At 44.0% G+C, this 17520-nt stretch overlaps 1 long non-coding RNA gene across 1 annotated transcript in view; it reads right to left on the reverse strand.

Annotated features, from left to right (window-relative positions):
• Positions 1–2974: 2974 nt before the first annotated feature.
• Positions 2975–17520, reverse strand: part of LOC125175443 (uncharacterized) — a 28217-nt gene continuing 13671 nt past the window's right edge. Inside the window, exon 5 of the long non-coding RNA XR_007155807.1 lies at positions 2975–4672. This is a non-coding gene — a long non-coding RNA (uncharacterized LOC125175443). The remainder of the gene's footprint in view (positions 4673–17520) is intronic.

Here is a 17520-nt window from a genome sequence, read left to right on the forward strand (position 1 = left end):
TCACGCGACCCAGGCGGCCAGCGGCGCGTGCGCAGTCCACTCACCTGCCCTTGGGACCGGCCTTGGGCTACCCCCAGGGGAGGTGGGGGAGCCCCAGGCCCAGGAAGCTCCTGGACTGACCCACCGCCTGTTCCGCGTGGTCTCAGGGTGCAGGGAGCTCAAGCCAGCAAGTGTCTGCCTCATGGGGTCCCGGGCTCCCTCCCCAGCCATCAAGGCTCCCCGTGTCTCAGGGAAGGCCAACCCAGACACCCCGTGGAACTTGCAGGACCCCAAACGCCTAAATGGCCTCGGGGCACCCAGAGCCCACACACCTCAGGGCTTATATTCCAGACCTTTGGGGACTTTCAGTCCCCATTTGGACTAGCTGCTCGATTGCCTCCAGGTTTCCTCCAGCCCTCAAGGCCCTCCGGGGCGTCTCTCATCCCAGGGAACCCCAATATCATTGTGTGCGGCCCCACCCTGCCAGGGCAGTCCAGAGTTCAGATTTCTCCACCTCTGCCCTGGGCGGGGCGTGCCCATTGGTGTCGAGTGGCACTCTGCATCACACGGGTGCCCTGTACGCCCAACGATCCCCTGTGACCCGGTCTTTCCAGACCCTTGCCTTGTTCCAGGTCCCCGGCCCCCCTGAACCCTGGGGCTGGCACATAGTCAGTAGGCATCCCTTCAGCCTGCTGAGGACAGCCAGTCCCCTTGGGCCGTCGGAGCTCCAGTGGGTCCAGAACCCCCAGCATGTCCCGGCCATGGAAGACGAAGCCCACGTCAGGAAACTTTTCCTGGGACGGCAGCTTGAACTTGGCGACCGGCAGTCCTCATTTGGACTGACTGCAGAATAGGTTCCCAGGCTGACTGGTCAGCCAGGCTCCCAGGTGTCTCTTACTGGAGGCCACCCCAGCCGCCCCCCCACGCAGGTCCTGCCAAAGCCAGTCCACACTCCTCCACCTTTACCTGCATAGGGGAATTCGTGCGTGGTTTGTTGTGTCGCACTTAACCTTTATTTTGCTGTGGGATATTGGTTCACTTGATCGAGAAAGGTGTAGAGGTTGAACTGACCAGATTTAGTTTTCCAGAAGATATGGGTTATGATCTCTCCGTTTGATCGCTTTTTCTTCCCAAATGGCTTCATTCCTATATGGTCTGTTCCTCCACTGTCTCCAAATGGACCACATCTACTTCATGTTTCTTTGCTATCAGCAAGGTATCCCCAGCAGAGAGGCGCTATTTCTCAGTAATTTCAGCAGTCAGAAATGAGGGAGCCTTGTGTTTTTCTAGATTTGACTATATACTGACATACATATTTGAGTATGTACTGACATATTAATAAACAAACAAACACTGGGGGCACCTGGGAGGCTGTCTGTTAAGAGTTCAACTTCAGCTCTACGCATGGGACTTGATGCTGTGGATGCAGATCACTTCAGGTCCTATGTCCCCCTCTCTCTTTGCCCCTCCCCCACGCACTCTCTCTCAAAAATAAACATTTAAAAAAATCATTTAAATTTTTAAAAAATGTGTCTCTACCGGCTACATTTCTGACACTAAACATGTGAGTGTTTTCCCCCCACGCCAACAAATTTTCCAAGTCTCCAGATTCCAACAGGGTGTTTTAGAATTTAATTCTATCCTATCACTTACTACCCAGAGTGTTAGACTCTCTTCAAATATTGGTCACAAGTAAGGGGTTCCCAGGCTATTCACCTTCTGTCTGACTTGGTTACAAAGTCAGGGGTTTGCACAATCCCAACCCCTCAGGTTAGGTAATTTGCTGCAATGGGTCACAAAACACAAGGAAACATTTTGTATGTTTACCAGCTTATTGTAAGAGATATTACAAAGTATATAGGTGAACAGCCAGAAGAAGACATACAAAGGATGAGATCTGGAAGGGTCCTGAGTTCAGGAACATCTGTCCTCATGGAGTTTGGGATATACCACCCTCCTCCCAGGTGAATGTATTTGCAATCCAGAAGCTCTCCAAATCCCATAGTTCAGGAATTTTTTTTTTTATTTTTTTTTTCAACGTTTATTTATTTTTGGGACAGAGAGAGACAGAGCATGAACAGGGGAGGGGCAGAGAGAGAGAGGGAGACACAGAATCGGAAACAGGCTCCAGGCTCTGAGCCATCAGCCCAGAGCCTGACGCGGGGCTCGAACTCACGGAGCGCGAGATCGTGACCTGGCTGAAGTCGGACGCTTAACCGACTGCGCCACCCAGACGCCCCCATAGTTCAGGGATTTTTATGGAGGCCTCATCACTGAGGCCTGATTAACTCAGTCTCCAGCCCCTCTACCCTCCAGAGGGGATAGGAGGGGGTGGGGCTGAAAGTTCCAAGCTTCCGATCATGGCTTGGTCTTGATCTGGCATGGCTTGGTCTGACCAGCCCCCATCCTAAAGCTGACTAGGAGCCCACCAAGAGTTGCCTCATTAAAACAAAAGGCTCTCCTACCAGGAAATGCCAGGATATTTAGGAGCTCTGTAAAAGACACTCCAGTCACCCCCGTCACTCAGAAAATTACAGGAGTTTTAAGAGAGCTCTGTGTCAGGACCCGAAGGCAGAGACCAAATGTTTTTGTGTGTGTCATACATATGTATATTTTTGTACATGTATATTTGAGGCCCTCCCTCCACATAGATATGATGTTGCATACTCTACACACTTCTTTCCTTCTCTTTTTTGTGTGGAATCATATGTTTTAGATATCATTTCATAGCGCCTACAGAAATCTTTCTCATTCCTTTTTTTTTTTAATTTTTTTAACATTTATTTATTTTTGAGACAGAGAGAGACAGAGCATGAACGGGGGAGGGGCAGAGAGCGAGGGAGACACAGAATCAGAAACAGGCTCCAGGCTCTGAGCCATCAGCCCAGAGCCTGACGCAGGGCTCGAACTCACGGACCGCGAGATCGTGACCTGAGCCGAAGTCGGACGCTCAACCGACTGAGCCACCCAGGCGCCCCTCTCATTCCTTTTTATAGCCACATAGCACTCCATCATATAGATGTATCCTGCCTTCTCCTATAGACATTGGGTGGTTTCTCATCTTTTGTGTGCAGTGAGTGGCTTCATGCCTATGTCTGCTCATATTTTTGCCAGAGTGTTCTGAGAAAGAGTCGCACAAGTTGGATTACTGGGGCACAAAGTAAACTCCTATGTAATTTTACTGAACAAATTTCCCTCCATATGGACTTTACCAGTTTGCATTTCCATGAGCAAGATCTGAGTGCCTGTTTCAGCACAGCCTTGCCAAGCGTGTGTTGTCAAACCTTTGAATTTTGTTAATATGGGAGATGAGAAATTGTATGTCAGGATCAGTTTAATAATCTATTATTACAAATGAGATTGAGCCTCTTTTCATATGATTACAAGACACCTGCATTTCCTTTTCTTGTCAACCATCTTCCCAAAGTTCTAGTGCATTTTTCTGAGGTTGTTGGTATTTCTAGTCTGTATTTCCTAGGTCTGCCCATCCAAAGGGTCTAGAAACAAATGAGCACCCCCTAGACCCAGAGCGTGGCTTTCAAAGACCATTTCCCACTGGGAAATAAAGGCTCTTTGAAGGAAATGGCTGCTTCCAACTCTGGGATAAAAAATACAAGGTATAAAATAAGCCTGGAACATCTTGTCAGATGAGCTAGTAAGGAAGTTATCAAAGAGATTGATGTCAAAAGTGTTCAGGAGCCAAAGTAAAGAGGAGGCACGGGTCAAACAGAAGACAATCTGAGCCTCTAAAAATTCAACGGATCAAAACACATAAAATAAGTTAAATGCCCAAGTCCACAGTGGCACTCAAAATATTATTTGGTGATTGTTGCAAAGCGTTAGGAAACAAATTCATTTGGAAACCTTGAAAATAAAAGTAAAGAATCAGCTATGTATGTTGTCTTTCCAGTACCTCTACTTGGGGAAGTGAGGTATATAAGAGGAAGTGTTCTGTATAGAGGTATTCCAGCCAATACATCAAGAAGAAATGACAAATTTAGAATATCACTGATTTTCAGAGCCTAATGGAATAGTGAATCTATTATTGATTAACAGCAGCTGATGACAAGAGGGGCAACTAGTCATTACGAGCCTGCTTAGTTGAAAAAGACAATACGATTCACGAAGTAGTCTGGCCAAACAAACAAAAAACAAAACCAAACACAAAGCAAATTGAACCTCTAGACCCAACTATAGGAGTTGGCAAAGGAAAATGTTAAATACACCATGAAGAATGCAATCAGCCAGATCTAGCCAGCACTAATACACTTTCTGCAATGACACATATATTTGCAATGTCCAGTACAGCAGCTGTTAGTCAACATTTTGTGCAGGCCAATCTGTAAACCAAGAATGAGCTTTTTCTTGCTCCAAAGCTGCTCCTAGGAAACTCTCCATGAGGCAATGGGTGTGGACTGACGCAGGGGCAGCAATGCAGCAGGAGCAGGTGTCGAAGGAGGAGCAGGTGTCGACCAGGTGTGAGCCACCTGCTTACACTTCTTGTTTATGCCTTCTAGACCCGCTTCAGTCTGACCTCACATAGACCACCACCCTCTGACCATGGACTGATGCTGCATGTGACTGACCTCATGCCTTGGCTGATCAGAGAGCATCCAGTTCGTAGGCTTACTTGATTTCTCATAGTCAAACATTCAGCTTCTATCAGGGCTTAGTAGCAAACCAGAAACCTTTCCTGGAAAGAAGAACAATTAAAAGCATAAGAGGGCATGGCTTTGCTCCAAAACCGTAACCATCCATGCTATGATGTTCCTACTGTGGCCACCCTGGAGGCTCCCTCTGGTCCTTTTACTTACCAAAGAATATTCAAGTGTTATGAAAAAGGACCAAGTGGCAGGATGGCTTATACCACAGCCTGGGTTTGCTGCATAGTGTTTTATTGCTGGGAGAGCCCACTCAAAACTGACTTCTTTACAGCCAGTGGGTTGGAGTAGCACACTCAGATATGGTATAGTTTTGCCTTCAAAATCCGAAGAAGCTAAAACTATAAAACTCTTAAGAGAAACCGTAGACACACATCTTTTGGGCCTTGGATTAGGCAATGATTTCTTAAATATGACGCTTAAAGCACAGCAGCAAAAGGTGGGGGGAATGATAAATGTGACTTCATCAAAACTAAAAACTGTTGTACATGGAAAGACACTATCAAGAAAACGAAAAGACCACACACAGAATGGGAGAAAATATTTGCAATCATTTATCTGGGAAAGGTCTAGTATTCAGAATATAAAAAGAAGTATTACAATTCAACAATAAAAGAATGATAAAAAGACAATTTAAAAGTGGACAGAGGAGGGGAGCCTGAATGGCTCAGTCGAGTTGAGCGTCTGACTTCAGGTCACAATCTCGCAGTTTGTGGGTTCGGGCCCTGCGTCAGGCTCCGTGCTGACAGCTCAGAGCCTGGAGCCTGCTTCAGATTCTGTGTCTCCCTCTCTCTCTGCCCCTCCTGCGCTCGGGCTCTGTCTCTCAAAAATGAATAAACATTAAAAAATTTTTAAATGGACAGAGGATATGAACAGAAACTTCTCCAAAGATATCCAAATCTCCAATAAGCACGAGTCATTAGAGAGAGGCGAATCAAAACCATAAAGAGATACCACTTCTCACCCACCAGGATGGCTGTGATAAAAAGACAGACAAGGCAAATGTTGGTGAGAATGTGGGGAAACTGGAATGTACATTTGGGGAGGAAATGTAAAACGGTGTAGCCACTTTCAAAAGCAGCCTGGCAGTTCCTCAAAACCTGAGTTACCATAGGACCTAACAGTTGCATTCCTAGATATATACTCAACAGAACTGAAAACCTATGTTCCGGCAAATACTTATACATAAATGTTCATAGCAGCATTATTCATAACGGCCAAAAAATGGAAACAACATAAGCGTCTGTCAAGTGATGAGCGGATGAACCAAATGTGGCTTCTCCACTCAACATAACGTCATTTGATCATAAAAAGGAAGAAAGTGCTGATAATTGTGACGCCGCGGGTGAGCCTTGGGCACAGGCGAAGTGAAAGAAGCCAGGCATAAAAGACCACATATTGTAGAATTCTGTTCATAAATGTCCAGAATAGCAAATCCACAGATACAGAACGTAGATCAGTGGTTGCCAGGCACTGGCAGGGAGGGGGGGAGGGGAGATGGGGAGTGATTGCCAAGGGGCTTGGGAGTTTCTTTCTGGGGTGATGATGATGTTCTGAAATCAGAGAGTGGTGATGGTTGCACCCTCTGTGAATGCGGTAAAAACCACTCGGTTGTAGTTCATACGTCTTTAGTCTGAAAACAGTTCTTCAGTCTTTGTCTTTCATGACAGTGACGCTTTTCGAGAATACGGGCCAGTTATTTTGTAAAATGTCCCTCAATCTGAGTTTATCTGAAGTTTCTTCAGGATTAGATTCCGATTATGCATTTGGGAGGAAATGGTGTCTCTGTCTCAGGGAGGCACCTGGTGTGTTTTCCCGATGTCGGTTTGTCCCGATACTGGTGACATTAACTTGGGTCACTTGATACAGTTGGTGTGTGCCATGCTTTGCCATGGTCACTTTGCTCTTCTCCACTTTATAATCACTATATAATTTTTTTTTTAATTTTTTTTTTTCAATGTTTATTTTTGGGACAGAGAGAGACAGAGCATGAACGGGGGAGGGGCAGAGAGAGAGGGAGACACAGAATCGGAAACAGGCTCCAGGCTCTGAGCCATCAGCCCAGAGCCCGACGCGGGGCTCGAACTCACGGACCGCGAGATCGTGACCTGGCTGAGGTCAGACGCTTAAGGACTGCGCCACCCAGGCGCCCCAATAATCACTATATAATTTGTGAGGAGAACTCTGATACTATGTAAATAACCTATTCTTCATCAAACTTTCACTCACTAGTTTTAGCATCCATTCACGGTCTTTAAAATGATTTGTTTCTACTCAGACTAGAGGCTGTTTAAATATATTATTGTCTGATTCCTAACGCCAATTCCTCTCCAAAAAGACTTTCTCGGAAAGTCCTGATTCTCTCTATATATATCTCCTGATCACAAGAGAAGCATCCAGGCTGAGAAAAAGTTTGACACAGAGAATTAAAAAGCAGCAGGATGCTTTCTCTTTTCGGTTCTCTTTTGTTTTCAAATGTGAGCTCTGTGTCTAGACGTGGAAATAAACACACGATTGTTCAGTGTAATTATATCTATTGTTTGTGGGGCTGAATCAGGCTGGTGGGGGAGGACTGACTAATGAAGGTTAACACTATTTCTTCCTTCCCACTCTGGTGCAGATTAGAGCAAATACAGCTTTGCAAACATAAAATTATGTGTTCGATGTCTTTATTAAGGCTGTCATTTGACTTCCTACTATTATGGTCTTGGCGATAGTTGGGTGCAGATTTATGGTGAAGCTAGTGCCTCAGGAGGCATTCTGGAAAATAAAATGTTACAGGAGCTAGCGATGGGGCTCCTCTGATCTCTCAGCAGCTTCCTAGCCACCTTAACGTCTGTTCTCCAAGCCTCAGTTTCCTCATCTGAAAAATGGGAGTGTGGGTAATAACAAGACCCTGCTGGTTGTTTAGCCGATTAAATGAGATAACACATGTGAAGCACTTAGTACAGGATTGGCATCTCGTAAGCACTCTGTCATGTCTGGTCTTATTATTATTATTGAGCAGTCTTAACTGGGAGGGAGGGGGATGCTTGCTGGGACAATGTTTTTAGGAGGAAGATGTTGCCAGGCTGAGTGCTTAAGCCTAAAATCTTAATACCACTGCCCACTATTTATATCCATATAGCTTCATTCCTTTGGGCTTTGGGGGCCTTCATAGCTCCACATGTTGCCAATTAAAAGGCAAAAGCCTGAGGATACGTTCACCCTCCTGCCCTGCCTTAGACAGCAGGGCCCTGGGAAGGACAGAGGCACAGGCAGCAGAACGCCAGTTCTAGAAACAGTGGCACCAAAATGCCTGGGTTGACGTCTCACCTCCCTTGGGGTGCCTGGGTGGCTCAGTCGGTTGAACATCAGGTCTTGAGATTTCAGCTCAGGTCATTCTCTCTTGGTTGGTGAGTCAGGAGCCCCACATCGGGCTTTCTGCTGTCAGTGCAGAGTCCTCTTGGGATCCCCTGTCCCTCTCTCTCTCTCTCTCTCTCTCTCTCTGTCTCTCTCTCTCTCTGCCCCTCCCTCTCTCTCTCTCTCAAAAATGAATAAGCATTTATAAATAATAATAATAATAATAAAAGAAAAAATGAAATAAATCTCACCTCCCAGGAGCCAGTGGTGTCAGTTTCATTATTTATATTACTCTGGTGCTTCAGCTTCGCCCTTTGTTGTTGTTGTTATTGTTGTTGCTGTTGAAAGCAATATTAATTACAGCATTTTTATATGTTGCCCTGGGGGAATTTTTGAAAGACAACAGCTTCTAGCTTTGTTAAATCCTCCAGAGCTAGAAGTGGACTCGTTTTTCCTCCCATCCAAGGATGGCAGCCGGACTTGACTCCATGTGCACGCCTGAAACGGGACTCTTACCAAAGGTAGGTGGTGTTAGTAGATATAAAATAGATCTGGGTTCACCTGGACCAAGAGGGAGAAATCCCAAGTGGCCTTGATAATAATGGCCGGTATTTTTTCTATCCCTTATTAAGTGCCAGACACGGGTTAAATACTTTACAGAATTAACTCATGACTCTCCACTAAAAGCCTTCTGACGCAGGTTGTATTCTAATCTTTGTTTTACAGATGAGATGTCTCAGGCACAGAGAGGCCACAGCTGATAAGAGGTGGAGTGGATTCAAACTCAGGTAACTTCGCCCTTTTCATCAACAGGTTGGCTTTTAATATCCAGAAATACAAGGAGGGTAGACCCCAACATTACTAGTTAGAGCATCATAGATGGTGTTAAAGAAAAAAAAGAGACAACGGGCCCCATATGGCGTCACTTGTGCTAAGCCCATGTCACCAAACTGAGACCTATTACCCAAATTAGTTACAGTTTCAGCCTCTTCCAGGAGTAGAATCTTAAATCGGACAATCTGGAATTACCTGGTCGGCACTAGAGAGGCAATCAGCCAGATGCACCCCCAAGGGTCCCCCAAGGGAAGGTGACCTTGCAGCAAACAATCCACTCTTCACTAGTAACTTCCTTGTCTCACCCCCTTCTGCCTATGAAAGTTTTTCATTTCGTTCAGCTCCTTGGAGCTCCTGTTCTCTAGATGGGATGCCGCCTGATGCGTGAATCACTGAATAAAGCCTATTAGATCTTTATTTATTTTTTTAATGTTTATTTATTTTTGAGACAGAGAGAGACAGAGCATGAACAGGGAGGGCCAGAGAGAGAGGGAGACCAGAATCCGAAACAGGCTCCAGGCTCTGAGCTGTCAGCAGAGAGCCCGACGCGGGGCTCGAACTCACAGACCGTGAGATCATGACCTGAGCCGAAGTCGGGCGCTTAACCGACTGAGCCACCCAGGCGCCCCTATTAGATCTTTAAAATGTACTCAGTGGAGGGGAGCCTGGGCAGTTCAGTCTGTTAAGCATCTGACTTCTGCTCAGGTCATGATCTCACAGTTTGTGGGTTTGAGCCCCGCAACAGGCTCTGTGCTGACAGCTCAGAGCCTGGAGTCTGCTTCAGATTCTGTCTCCCTCTCTCTCTGCCCCTCCCCCACTTGAGCTCTCTCTCTCTCTCTCTCTCTCTCTCTCTCTCTCATTCTGTCTCAAAAATAAACATTAAAAAAATTTTTTTTAATTTACTCGAAATTTCATTGTTTGGCAACAGTCAGCAGGCACTTCTGTCTTGGTTTATGGAAGCAGGAACTTCCTACAGGGTCTTGGCATCCTGGGAATTCACTGGCTGCTTATGGAGCTTGAGGAAGCTGTAGCCTCTGTGCAGGCATCACCCATCGCTGCTCTTTCTGTGAAGGCTTGTGGGAGAAGCAGCGGGAGAACAAGCTCCTGGTGCTTTTTTTTTTTTAAGTTCACAGCTCTGAGTACATTCTCACAGATGAAAACAAATTCACCACAATTTGCTAAATCTGACGACCATAGGCAGTGGCCGTCCAGCTCTTCCGCCCCATGTCCTCTCTTTTCTTCCGGCAGTTGCTGCAGAAACCTGCTGTCAGTTAAGTGTAACCTGACACTACCACAGGGTCCCTCTCGCTTTCTGTCCCAGGGCAGGTGCCTGGTCCTCCGCCATTTCACCTGCACACTCCCACAGTGTGCACACTCAGACCGTCTCTAGTTACCCGGCAACACAAATCAGATGATAATCAACACTCTCATCCACGTTCCCATATGGGCCAGTAGGAAGATTCCTTTGGGACACATAACCAGGGATAAATGTTGTGGTACAGGGTATGCATATTCTTAGTTTCACTAAGAAATGCCTGATCGCTCTCCAGAATTTCTGCATCACTCCTGCCAGCGGGGCCTGTAAGATCCTATGCCCCAATTCCCACCAACACTTGGCATTATGCATCTTTCTAATTTTTGCCTAAAAGGTGTAGAGTGAAATCTCAGTGCTGTTTTACTTTATATTTCTCTAATTCCTACTGAATTTGAGCATCCCAGCATATGTCTGTTAGCCTGCTTGGTTTTGTCTCTTAGAAATTGTTTATTTTCCTGCTGGGGTTCCTCTTTTTCTTGTTGATTTGAAAGAGTCTGTTGTACATCCTAGATATTATTCAACTATCAGTGTTAGACACTACAACTATATTCTCCCCTTTTATTTTTCTGTTAATTTTTTCCATACTATTCTTCACTGAACATAAATAATCAGTTTTTTAAGTTTATTTATTTAAAATGTTTACCTATTTACTTTTGAGAGAGAGAGAGTACACAAGTGGTGGGTGGCAGGTAGAGACAGAGGGAGAGAGAGAATCCCAGAAGGCTTTGTTCCATCAATGCAGAGTGGGGCTCAAACTCACATACTATGAGATCATAATCTGAGCTGAAATCAAGAGTCAGATGCTTAACTGAGCCACCCAGATGCCCCTATTTATTTATTTTTAAGAGGGAGAGAGACAGAGAGAGAGCCTGCATGAGCAGGGGAGGAGCAGAGAGAGAGAGAGAGACAAAGAATCCCAAGTAGGTTCTGAGCTGTCAGCACAGAGCCTGACTTGGGGCTTGAACTCACAAATGGTGAGATTATGACCTGAACTGAAATCAAGAGTCAGATGCCCAACTGACTGAGCCACCCAGGCGCCCCTAGTTTCATCCATTTTTTTTTTCCTATGGCTTGTACTTCCGAGTTTCATTGAAGTCCTTCACGATACAGACTGTTTCCTACATTTATTTTAACTTTATATATCATTTTCATGTTTAGGTCTTTAATCCATCTGGAGCTCACATGTGTATGTGGCATTGATGTAGCAGGCCAGGTCAGAGGACCCAGAGGGGATCCTACAGAACCAGCCAAGAGGGTCCCTGAGGATGGAAATCAAATGCGAGCCAGCAGGAAGTGAGAGTTTATTGATGACACAGAGAGAGCAGATACAGATGGAGCATCTGAGAGACTCAGAACGCAAATGCAGGAGAGTCTCATTTTTGCTTGGGGGTCTAGAGTTTTCACTGAAGATGGTGGTCTGGTGTACGTGTCCTCTCTGGCATCCAGGAACTGGTCGAACAAGGACCAGTGCTCAGGTGTCCTCCATAAGTCACTTATGCCTAGAGCCCGGGGGTCTTGGTGTTCAAGGTGTTTGCAGTCAGAGGTCTCGGACAATGTTCATGAGGACTCCACCCAGTCCTGTACCTATTGCTCTGGAAGGCTCCAAAGAAATCATTAACTCCTTGACCTTTACAAGGAGGACATACATGAAGACATATGTAAGGCAGGTCCTAGCAGGAATAGAGGCAGGAAAGAGAGCAAAGAAAAAAACAGCTTTTTTTTTCTTCATGGAGTTCCTTCACTTTCCCTTTCTCAGTATTATGTAGGGATCCAGTCTTTTTTTCTCAAGTTTATTTATTCATCTTTAGATTGAGAGAGAAAGCGCGCTAACACAAGCAGAGGGAGGGAGAGAGAAACCCAAGCAGGCTCTGCACTGTCTGCACAGAGCCTGATGTGGGGCTGGAACGCACGAACCCTGAGGTTACTGACCTGAGCTGAAATCAAGAGTAGTCCGCTTAACTGACTGAGCCACCCAGGTGCCCCTGTAGGGATCCGGTTTTATTTCTCTCCAAAATGCAAGCCAGTTTTTCTAAGACCACTCTTTCTCCACTGCTGTGTGGTGCCTAAAGATGCCATGTTTGTCATGACTTGGCCGAGTCTTCTTGAGACTATGGATAAGCCAGAAGAAAGCCCAACTGAGATTGAACAGAGGGAGAGATGCTACAGTTTGAGCTCCAGATATTTTTAAAGCCAGGAATCTCCTATTTTTGTTTTTGCTTGGGTCTTTGTCAATTGCAACTGAAATGTCTAGTACAACCATGATGCCCTAATATAGTTGCCATCTGGAAGTTAATTTCATATATTGCTAAGATTCAAATGATAATAATTCCAGTCAACATAATTTATTCTCACTTGTATCAATTAATTGAATCTGTGATTCATTTAGTTGGAATTCTTTTGTTCTCTTTGAACCTGGGGTGGAAGAATATTATACAGTCGAAAATGTGTTTTAATTCTGACATAATTGGAAAAGATTTTGAGAAACTGAGAGTGAAAAATTTCACAGGGAAAACAGAGCGGGGGAAAAATCTTTGGGCTAGGCAGATTTCTTACATACAAACCGCAAAGCTTAATCCATAACAAGAAATAGGTAAGTGAGAGTACCTCAAAATTAAAACTTTTCTCTCTTTGAAAGACACTATTGAGAGAAAGAAAACACAAGCAATAGCCTAGAAGACAATATTTGCAAAACACTTATTTGATAAAGGACTTGTAGCCAATACATAAAGAACTTTCAAAACTTAATAATAAGAAAACACTCAGGCGCCTGGGTGGCTCAGTCGGTTAAGCGTCCGACTTCAGCTCAGGTCATGATCTCACCGCTTGTGAGTTTGAGCCCTGTGTCAGGCTCTGTGCTGACAGTTCGGAGCCTGGAGCATGCTTCAGATTCTGTGTTTCCCCCTCTCTCTGCCACTCCCCTGCTTGTGTTCTGTCTCTCTGTCTCAAAAATAAATAAACATTAAAAAAAATTTTTAAAAAAGAACAGAAACCCATTCTCTCACAGTTCTGGAAGCTAGAAGTCTGAAATCAAGGTACAGATAGGTTGGTTCCTTCTCAGGGCTGTGAGGGAGAATCTGTCCCCTGTCTTTCTCCTAGTTGCTGGGCATGGCCTGCAATCCTTAGCTTTCCTTGACTTGCAGATGCATTACTCCAATCTCTGCCTTTGTCTTCACATGGCCATCTTCTCCCTGTGTTCTCCATCTCTGCATCTTTCCTACTCTTACTTACACCCTAATCAAGTATGGCCTCATCTTAACTTTGCAGATTATATCTACAGAGACTTTATTTCCAAATAAGGTCACATTCACAGGAACGTGAATGGGGTTACTATTTCACATATCTTTTCGGAGGACACAATTCAATCCATAATATATGTGAGCTAGAATATTCATAGAAGTATTATTTGTAAAAGTGTAGAACTAAAAACTATTCAACTGTTCATCAATAGTCAAACAAGTAAATAAATCATGGTATATTCATGCAATGGAATACCATAAAGTAATGAAAATTCACAGCCTACAACTACAGAGAACAAAATGGGTGAATTTCACAAGCATGATGCTGAGGAAAATAAATGAAAGACAAACAGTATATACTGTATGATTCTATTTGTATAAAACACAAAACCAGGCAAAACTATTCAGTGAGAAGTTAGGAGAATGGGTACACATGGGGGAGTTAGTGACTGGAAGGGAATGTGAGGAAGGTTTTCTGGGGTGCTGGAAATCTTGGTTCTGGGTACACATGGGGGAGCTAGTGACTGGAAGGGAATGTGAGGAAGGTTTTCTGGGGTGCTGGAAATCTTGGTTCTTGATCTGGTTGTTGGTTATGTGGGTGAGTTTAGTTTGTGAAAATTCACTAGACTCTACACTTACAATACATGCCCTTCTATGTCTGTTATACTTTGGATTAAAAGATTTTTTTAAGTCATGGTTATGACATGAGGTTTCTCTAATATATCTAGATTTAGTTTCTACACTAAGACTGTTGTGGTGTTTTTTTTTCCAAAGAAGCCATCAGGATTGTTAATAAGTCTACCAGGAATCAAGTGACAAATATTTATTGGCATTAACTATGCTTACTTTGTTGACTTTGAAGATTACTAAGAATTCAAAGGGGGAAGTAAAACTTTTACAATTACTATTTATTTTTTGATCAGATAATTCAGACACATGGTACCCAATTCAAATGGTCAAAAGGGCATTAAATAACTTTAAAAGTATCCTGGGTTCTTTAGCAATAAGAACCATTCTGGTTGAGGTGAAGTCTAGGAAACTACAAGTACTACAATGGGCATAAACTTGGCTCACAAGAAAATAACTCTTTCTCACAAGAATTCTTAAGAGTCCTTTAGAGATTAAGAAAGGCCCAGGCTACCATTTTTTTGAGGAGATATACACATATATATTTTTTTAAATGCCCAAACAGGGTAACAAATATTGTACAATATATTTTATAATGTATTTTATGTTTTTTCACTTAACCAATTTAATAATTCTAACACAAAATAATCCCAAACAATGTAATGGTGCAATTCACTATAGATAATGTAACAAGTCCTAACGTAGGTTTTTCCAATGATGAAGGTACTATTCTGGGCACATTAGAGACACATTAGAGAACAGAACAGACAAAAATCTCTGCCCTCACAGAGCTTGGCTTCCAGGTGGGAGGAGATAGACAATAAACAATAAATATAATAAACAGCTAATTCTACGATATGGTAGAGGTGAAAAGTTTCCATGAGCAAAAACGTAGAATGAGATAAAAATATTTGGGGGAGCGTGGGGTAGAACTATAATTTTAATGGGGTGGGCAGGTTAGGCCTCCTTGGGAAGGTGACAGTTGGGTGAAATCTTGAAGAAGAAAAGGACTGAGCCATATGGATATCTGGGAGGAAATCACTTCAGGTAGAGGGCACAGATGTTGCAAAGGCCCTAACATGTAACCACACTGGCATGTTTTAGGAATAGCAAAGACAAATGTCTAGAGAGACATGTGTGCAAGGGAGAGTATTAGGAGATGAAGTAAAGAAGTACAGGGGGGCCCAGATGATACAAAGCCTCTTGGGCACCATTAGCTTTCATTCAGAGAAATGGGAAGTCATTGGAGGGATTGGACTTTAACATGACTTTAACATGATCCCTCTGGCTGCCATGATGAGAACTGACCTTAAGAGGCAAGAATGAAAGTAGTGAGACTGGAAAAGAGCCTAATTAAATAATCCATGTGAGAGTTTATGGGGGTTTAGGTCAGGATGATAGCATAAGTGGTGAGAAATGGTTGTACTTGAACATACTCTGAATGCAGAGCCAGCAGGATTTGATGACAGAATGGATAGGGGTGGAGGCTGTATGAGAGAAAGACAAGGGTCAAGGAAGATGCCAAACCAAAGACTAAGAGGTGAAAGACGGAAGGCTGGGTAGGTTTGGGATAGAAGGTAAGGAGCTAAGTTTGAATTTGATAAGACTGAAATGTATATCAGTCTTAAATACAGATGTCCTGTGGGTGGTTGGGCACAACGTTCTGGAGCTCAGGGAAGAGGTCTCAGCTAGAGATACTTGGGGAGTTATTAGCATGCAGTGGTATTGAAAGCTATGAGAGTGGATGAGATTGCCAAGAGAGAGTGAGTGTAGAAAAGAGGAGCAGGTCAAGGTCCAGGCCCTGAAGGCCTCTATTATTTACAAGCTAAAAGGACTGGGGAGAGAACCCCTGGACACAGGAGGCAAATCTGGGCACTGTGGAGTCACAGAAGCCAAGCGAAACAAGTGTTTCCAGGAGGTAGGAGCAAGTCCTATTTTGCCAATAGTTCAAGAAAGATAGAGTCCAATAGCCATTGGACTGACAATGTGGAGGTCATTGTTGACCTTGACAAAGGCAATTTCTGGACAGTGATTGGAACAAGAATTTATCTAAAGAGGGTTTAAGAGAGAATGAGGGGAAAGGAACTGATACCATGCCCTTCTATAAAGTGGAGCAGTGAGTTGGGACAACAGTGAAGGGGAAGAGTCCCTGAGAGGGGTTTTCAAGATGGGAGAAATAACAGCACATCCATTGGGCACCTGGGCTCTATCCCTCCCTGCCCTGAAGGCATTGTATGAACTTATATTACAGTAAAGATGAAATACTTAGGGAAACTCCACAAATTTTAGGTATCCTTGATATTCTAAGTCAGAATCCAGGAAATCTTATGTATTTCAAATTTCAAGGTTGTTCAGATAGCCAGATTGGGTTTGGGTTTTTTTTTTTTTTTTTTTTTTTTTTTTTGGGCAAAAAGCCAAATCCTATAAAACTCTACCCATGAGTCCTTGCTTCAATATTAGGACCAGTTCTGCATTTTTCTGAGGATTTATGGGCAAAGACTAATTTCAGTTTAAAGTAATTATTTTAAAAGCATACCTTCTTGGGACACCTGGGGTTAAGCATCCGACTTTGGCTCAGGCCATAATCTCTTTGTCCGTGAGTTCCAGCCCCACGTCGGGCTCTGTGCTGACAGCTCAGAACCTGAAGCCTGCTTCTTCAGATTCTATGTCTCCCTCTCTCTCTGCCCCTTCCCCAGTCACTCTCTGTCTCTCAAAAATAAATAAACATTTAAAAAAATGTGAAAGCATACCTTCTTGATTAATGTTGGCAGGGCTGGAGTCCAAGCTCCCCCATGAATTAGCTGTGTCATTTTGTCAGTTACACAATCTCTCTGGGCTTCAGTTTCCCCATTGATAAAAAAGTTAGTAATCATACTTCATCCATAGGATTACAATGAGGATTAAATAAAATAATACTTTAAAACAGAACAGTGCCTGGATGTGGCCAATAATAAAAGTTCTTCACTCCTCGTAATCCTGTATTCCCAATGAGCGGTGAGTAAATCATGTTTTGGTGTATTTTAATTACACTGGAGAAGCCATTTAGTAAGATAAAATTTTGGCATACAAATAAATGACCTCTTAGTCGATCTGCTTAATTTTTAAAAACTGTGCTTTTCCGGGACGCCTGGGTGGCTCAGTTGGTTAAGCGGCGGACTTCGGCTCAGGTCATGATCTCGCGGTCCGTGAGATGGAGCCCCGTGTCGGGCTCTGTGCTGACAGCTTGGAGCCTGGAGCCTGTTTCTGATTCTGTGTCTCCCTCCCCTGTTCATGCTCTGTCTCTCCCTGTCTCAAAAATAAATTAACGTTAAAAAAAAATAAATAAATAATAAAATTAAAAAAAAATAAAAACTCCTTTTCCACAAAGGCCTTCTTGGGGACTATGACAGTCCCCGTCACTAGGTGGCACCTGAGTGGCTCCAGGACAGCGGAACAAGGAGGCTTCCAGAGCATCTGACCCAGCAGCAAGCGGTGCACTAGCTGTCACAGGGATTCACACGGAAGGTTAATGTGTCCTCTCAGGAAT

Source organism: Prionailurus viverrinus, chromosome C2, assembly GCF_022837055.1.
Source record: "Prionailurus viverrinus isolate Anna chromosome C2, UM_Priviv_1.0, whole genome shotgun sequence".
Lineage (NCBI taxonomy): Eukaryota > Metazoa > Chordata > Mammalia > Carnivora > Felidae > Prionailurus > Prionailurus viverrinus.